Genomic DNA, 7833 nt, shown 5'->3' with positions numbered 1-7833 from the left:
TAAAGAGGACAAATGGCTTGAGTCTGTTAATTCAGGCTTTACCACAGTATTTGAAATCTAAAAGTAAAAGGAGGAAAGACCTAAAATGGTTAGAAGCAGAAGAATATGTCCCTCTCAGAAAGGAAAAAAAAAAATGAAAGGAAAAAAAATTGCTTTGAATCATATCTTGAAAGGAGGAAAAGAAATAGGCAACTGGAAAACAAGGAACCTTGCACCTAGAATAAGTGTCAAACTGTGAACAAAAAGTAAAACAAAACCATGTAAAATTATTTCACTAAACAGTTTGCAAGTTGTTTAGAGAACATCTGAGAATTTGTCAGCTGAATGTCAAAAAAAACCAACTTTTCTGGAAGTTAACAGTTTCACAGAAGGACATTTTTTCAATATAAAATCTGAAGAAAATCCACCTTACAACAGTTGGTAGCTCAGTAGTCCCTGGAAAGTTGGATAGTTTGGCATATCTGTGTTGAAGAGGTTTTAAGAAGAAACTCTCAAGTTCCAGATAACACACTTTCACAACATGCTGTTTGTTTTACAATGAGTTGCTCTCTAAACACTTCAAGTGGAAGCTGCTCCCCATTCTACAAATAACAATGGGTTCATTAGTCAGGGAAATACATGAGTGGTTAGACCACTTTTTTTTTTTTTTCTGACAATGTGACCCAATGACATTTCCTGAATATAATTATTTCTAGAGAGAAAAAGAGGTCCAAGAGACTGAAAAAACTCAAACTAGCTGTCAAGATACTGGAAGTGAAGAAATTCACCTGCAGCATTAAATAATACGGGAGAAAAGCTCAGTCATACTTGTACGCAGGAATAGAAAAAATCCAATAGTATCTGACCTCCCATAATCACAAGACTATAATTTATCTAGAGTTGGTTTAAATATATATTTATTTCACCTGAACTTGAAAAGTTTCTAAAAACAAAGTTCTATAGAAAAGAAAGTTATTTTTCCCGCATAGCTCTAATAAGAAAATGCGGAATTAGTCTCTGTTACTCACTAATAAGAGAACACTGAATATTGCACTCAGTTCCTGAATCCCTTCCAGGAACTGCTTTATTTGTTAGTTCTAAGAAACAAAACAGGAATATTCCTGAAAAGAAAAAAAGAAAAAGAAAAAAAAAAAAAACCCACACTTTTAACTACTTTTCTCTGCGATGTCTTCTTTCTTTTAGCTCACAGAACACTGTAATTTTTTAATCATATCAAACTGAGCAAAGGGACAGATTTTTCCCCACAGGCATGAGCTGCTTCTCCTCAGGCATTAATTTATTTTGTTTTATTATATGATTACAGCTTCATGGGCAATAAGTGTTCAGAGGCTCATTGCAAGTATATTTTTTTGGAGTTTCTCAGAAAGAAGACCAAGCAGCTAATCTCCAAATGAGCAAGCCTACGACTTAATGCTACTAGAAATCTTACAGTGGCAACACAGGACTAAAACTACACTTGAGTTCACTTTAGTAACTGCTATTGTGTCCTCAAACCTTTATCTACTAGTAGGACCCATGACAGAGAAGGGAGCAAGAACTCTGAGACAACAAGGAAGCCACAAAACAAGGCTGAAATTAAACTTTACTTTTAGTTGCTTGCCCAGCACGATGGCCGTATAGTGACAAAACAAATGTTAAAGTCACATTTTAGGCCACTAGAAAATGGCAGATCAATGAGGATAGAGAAATATTTTAGGCATCATGACAGTCATCCACCTAGTGCTGACGTACAAATCCTTGCTTTGCATCTAAACCCTTGGTTAAACAGTAAAATGTTTGGTAGGAATGAAGACAGCAGCAAGGGACAGTGAAGCCGATTATCTCTCTAATGCTTTTCCTCCAATTGCAGCCCTGTCATGCTCCATGTCTTCCACCTACATTGTCAGTTCACAATTGTTAAGGCCAAATCTTGGATTTTCTAGCACATCCCAGTATTTAACGCCAACCCAAGGGTACCTATGGCAATACCAAAACCTACACCTTATTCTTCTTGTTCTAGAAGAAAACTACTCCAGTTGGTAACAGTAGCGGGGGAACAAATAGTGAGTCATGCTCCTCTTTTCAAAAAACTATTATTAATCATGGGAATTCCTGTCAACGAGGAGGTGATCTGTAGTCACCTAACCTACTTTTACTGGTGATTTAAGCAGCCCTCTGAAATGAATGTATTGCACCACTTAATCAACTCGGACTCTGCAAGCAGAAGATCCTATTAGAATCCTTAGCAATATTACTGGCAATAAAATGCAGAAAGTTGTAAGAAGGCCAATTAGCTTTAAATATGACCATTTGGGCTTATCCCTCAATGGATGTTCAGAAAGCATCTAGCCACCATAAATCTTCAGGAATACTGAAGAACTATTTATAACACACTGGTGTGTATTTTTATGTCAATGAAATAGGAGGAGAGTCCTACACACTGCAGTGGGAGCAGTTAAGTCTGAATCACTGCTTGCAAGATAATATACTTTAAAGAAGCTCAGGCAGGATTAAAATCATCCCCTGCAAAAAGCCAGAATAGTTCAGTGTTAGATAGAGACGTTACATGTGGGCTGCAGAAGTGATGCCAGGCCCTAACCCTGTGAAGAAGAACATAAGACAGTTCTCCCATGCATTTTTATGCCAATGTATGGGTTGAACTGCAGCACAGCTCCCAGTGAAAGACTTTGGGCTCTATTATCCCCGCGTCTCCATAGGCAACTGTCACTGCAGAGATCCCCACTGTATGTAAACAGTCAAATCTCGCACAGGCTTTCAGTATATTGCAGATTTTGCCATCAAGAGTCACACAACCAATCAGAAACATTAGCAAACAAGCCTGTACAAAGCTTTCAACATACAAAGTGCCATTTAAATGCTAAGTGCAGTTATTGCTGCTATTATGAGATCAGTCCCAGGATACATAAACTATGTGAAATTACATTATATCGGTTCCTACAGCTACATCTGTAGGGGGGGAAAAAATGGTTTGTTACAGATTTATTTTTTTTTTTAAATATAACTACATGTGAAAGATTTGGTGCTCTCTCTTTCCAAATTCTTGCTGCCAAAATAAGGTTGATATCTTCTAAGTGAAGTGAAAAAAAAAAAAAAAAAAGCCATCACATGAAGCATGTTCTCTTGTTTCATTCTAGCAGAAAGAACAGATGAGGACACCATCTATATATAAGATTTCTATTAGGAAACCAGAAAAACTAGGTAGAGCATTTTAAATAAATTAATGTGGAATCCAAACACAGGGGCTACATTCTCTGCCAAAAGACAAATACAACAAAATGCAGCAGCACACAGTCTCTGGATATGTTCATCCATCAGCATGTCTGGGTGCTGAAAAGGGAAAAACATACCTCCATAAATGAGGAGATGACTGCTTATTTTCCTGTTCAGCTTTGCTGAGACAGCCAACAAGCTTGGTACTGGTGCCAGTTTTCATGATGTGGACACCTGCCTACTAAGAACTAGACTAAGAATATCAGTTAATTTTATACAGGTCACTGAACAACAGACAGATGGTAATGACTTCAAGCATTACTAACCTGGGCCAAATTCAAATCAGCCAACTACAGGTACCTAACACCATATCCTGTTAAGCCTTCAAGTCATCTACTCTCACCAGCTGAGGAAGACTGGACAACTGCCTAAATAAAACTGATCAGCTTCATTTTACAATGCTCACTTCAAGTTCGTTTGTGATCTAAAAAATAAAAATAAATTACAATCTCTATTATGCTGAGCAATGGAACCCTGAACATACACATGAGTTCTTAATAAGAGCAGATAATCACGTAGATATTTTTCTTTTCTCTAAAAACACAAAGTTATCTTTGCTCTTCAAATTTATTCTGTTTCTTTTCTGACTAAAGTCATTCCATGCATTGACAGGAAATGAAACTCTTTAGAAATGCTGCTCATGAGCCAAACCTCACAGAGCCTGAAGCCCTCTCCTACCCTTCTTAGGGGAGATAGCCAATCGATTAAATTTCACCAAGTACGAGATCATAAAAAAGAGTATGAAAAGAGGAACAAAATAAAAAGGGAAATTAATTAACACAGTCCTGTTCCTTGTACTCATAAGCCACTGTACATGGCAACTTTCAAACAGAAAGCCACAGAGCTATGAGCAGTTCTCTGCTGATGGGGAGACTTGTAGCCCATGCCATGCTACCTCACACAAATAAACAGAACCCAAGAGGAGAGAAAGATCCAGCTTTCACTGACTGCTGGGCAACCACACCACAATGGGCCCATAGCATGCTACAGGAGATACTGGCAGCTTGTTCAGAGCTAACGTCAGTGAGCTCCACAGTCAGCCTAAGAGTCTTGGGCAGGAGGGCAAGACACACACCACCTTCTTTTTTTGCTGTGGCCATACAATTCGCCATTAAAAGCAAGATGCCAGAGCTGAAACATTCTCTTAAAGACACAGAATCACAGAATCTTAGGAATGTTAAGGGTTGGAAGGGACCTCCAGAGATCATTGAGTCCAACCCTCCTGCCAGAGCAGGACCATCTGGTCTAAGGCAGGACACGATTCATTAGAATTAGCGGATATGTGCCACCACACAGTGATGCTACTCCTCACCAGCTTCAATACCTCCATTCCGTCTTACTTGCCTAACTGCACACCTAAGCGTGAAGAGTTACTGTATCATGAAAGTTTCAAAGACACACTTACATTTTTAAAAGTTACAATCCAATCCAGCTTTGAATCAGACCTCACAGACCCTTACTTACCTCAAGAGTTGCTCAGCTGAAGTCTGAAACCATGCAAGTGTTTAAAATGGCAAATCAGACCCAGGCCTTTTACTTCAAGCATATAATGATTCTTTTAGACTCTTTTTAGACTCTTGAGGTCTTCCAGCAAATAACGCTTTTAATTAATCACACTACAAGTGGCTTCTGTAAACACCCTGTTCTTATACAGCGGTTTGGACCAGGAAACCCACATGCATTACAAATTGCATGCTGAAATTCAAGATAATGATATAATGGAGTATACAGTTTAGGGAATGGATTTTACCACATTTCCACCACATTGCTTTCAAACATCATAGAGCATTACTTTATGCATTAGTCCCTAAATACCTTCCCTCTATTGAAATGCAAAACTCTTATGCATTTAAAGTCTTCTTGGCAGCAGCTGGAGGTCCAGGAAACTGCCCATTCTGCTTTATTTCTTTCAATTTCTAGGTGAAAGCTCTTTGCTTCTCCCTTGCTTCTTTAAATTTGCCCCCTTCCTTCCTCTCCTCCACACCACCCCAAACTTAATAAAAACTTTCCCTTAAATGGTCCTTAATAAACTTTTTCATAAACCCTTCTGGTTTTATTACACTCCCAAACCTCACAGTTCTTAGTAAGTGACAGCCACTTTTTAGGTTTTTAAAATCCATTTAGTAAAGTGAGTTTGTAATGCAAGGTGTCAATCCAATGACATGGGGAATTTAATTCTTCTGTTAACCCTGAACATACAACATACTACTGTATAAGAAGTACCAAGACAAGTTTCCATATACTCTGCTGAGCTTCAAAGACCTCCTGAGAGACTACTTGCATGTTTGGAAGCATACTCAAGTGATTTAACTTCTCCTCTGAAACTACCAATATTTGTGGTAATTAATGATAGCACGGAGAATTTGGATCCAGTTCTAGGAAAACTCCAAAATCTAACGTTTTCTACTTTGCTCTGCATGCAACAAATCTTCATGAATTATTTGTAGCAACTCAGGAAGATGCCAGCAAAATTTAGAATTTGGCTACCTTTCTAAGTCTGATTTTAAACATCTTTTGCACCAGAATTAGAAGTTTTTTCATTAATTTGAAGTTTAAATTCAGCACCAGTCAGACCTCTGTGTGGCTTTTTGTTCTTAAAAAAAGCCCTTTCTTCCATTTGGGGGCACATGAAAACTAAACAGTGAATCAGCTTCAAGAATAAAACAAAAATAAATATTCTGCTGTTCATCAGAAAGAGATGTAGTTTCAACACTACCAAAATGCACTAGACTTTACATCTCTTCTCTAAATATTTCCATCCCTTCTGTCATTTTCTTTGCTATGCTATAAACTTGTGAGTGACCCACTTTTAAGATGCAAATCCTACTTGCCATAAAGATTTATCAGGAAAAAAAAAATACATATAGGGAGAATTTTATTTTGATAATGTGTATTTTAATAATTAATCCCTAGTTATTACTCTGAGTTATGCCAAAAAGCCAAATCTGATCAATTACAGAAGTTCTTTGGTTGGTTAGGTTTGGCTTGGTTTTTTTTAAAAAAGTTGTTCTCATCAAATTAGGTGAAGGTAACTTTTGCGGTAGGGAGCTAGGGAGAAAGGCATCATTTTCAAAAAGAAAAGATTTTTCCAATGTTTTACTTAGAAGTTTGAAAATCAGAGACAAGTGGTTTAGACGTTATAAGGAAGGAAGAAGCAAGAAGCAATATCCATTTTGTGAAATATTCATCCAGAAGTGTTTTCCCCAGGCTGAAATCTGAAAGGGCTTTTCTCTCTCTATCATTTACTTCAATATTGCCACTATGAAAGTTCAATGAGATACAACGAACTTTTTCTCCTTGATAGGATTTTTTCTGAGAGCCTGCAACACTGATTGAGGAAAAAGATCTACACTTGCAAAATATCCTGCAAAGGACGACTGCATTAAAATAAAAATCAACATAAAATCTCTGTCATATTACGTATTTAGTAGTTGTTTAATTTTGGAAATCTGATAATGCTCATAAAGCATCTTTGCTAGATGACTAATTAGTTGGCATTCAACCTAAAATGATGCCAAACATAGCACATCTCTTGTACGCGTGCACAAGTGTCTGTAACCTCTCCGCAGAGACTAAATTGCAAGAGGATACTGGTTCCCAATGATTCCTCTGGGTGATAATAAATTTAGCTTCCTTTTGATTTCATGTGTAAGCTAACTTATAGAAGACCTCATTTATTCCATACGTTCTAAATAATAAAGGAGTGATGAATAATGCCAGGTGTTGTCCTTTCAAAATCACGATCACGAATGTGAGCACTGTATATGGCATGTGAAGAACGTGTTGGCATATATGTCACTGTATATGGATCACGTGTATGAAGACGGTACTTCCAGAGGAGGAAGAAAGTATTTTGCAACATAATCCTACGCAAGGATCTCATTCAGTCCTGTATAGGAAGCAGCCTATAATAGGCTCTTTATAGCTTTGTGCTAAAGGGCTGTAGCATTTTCTTTTAAATATTTTTTTTTTAACTTTCAAAACTGTATTTTTAATGCCTTCATTCCAGATTACAAAATAAACTTTTATTTCGTCTGCATCCGAACGATTCTTGGTTCCAGGTCCCTACAGAGTAACATCAAAACCAATAAAGAACAGCCAGTCTGGCTGCTTCTTCAGCAGCACCCAAACTGCATCTTAACAGCCTGGGGCACGAAAGGGGCACAAAACCTCCACACGCCGAGCACAAGTAAAGGCAAATTGGAGACTCCTCCACTTCTAATTCTTCTACAGCAATTAAGTCTACTACTTCTAAATCAAAACTGGAATTCGAGCAACTGTGGTAGAGAACTGGTGTGATCAGGCACCTGAGCTCTGGTTTTCCCTAACTTGTGGAACAGAACCCATCAAAGACCTGACCTTTTAGGCTCCTAAAAGCATATTTGTTTCTATTAGGACGCGATCCGTAGCATTTAGGGATCAAAAACTGCCAAGGACCGTAAGAATCTGGATGTTAGACACCGGAACGCTCCATCCTCATCAAGCCAACGGATACAGGCTTCAGGGCTTGTATTCTCCACAGCGCACCGGCGGCAGCCCGAGCCCAGGGTGTGGGCAGAGCAG

The sequence above is a fragment of the Merops nubicus genome, unplaced genomic scaffold, assembly GCF_000691845.1.
Source record: "Merops nubicus isolate BGI_N331 unplaced genomic scaffold, ASM69184v1 scaffold11874, whole genome shotgun sequence".
In the NCBI taxonomy this organism is placed as follows: domain Eukaryota; kingdom Metazoa; phylum Chordata; class Aves; order Coraciiformes; family Meropidae; genus Merops; species Merops nubicus.
Note: the sequence above shows the minus strand (reverse complement) of the source record.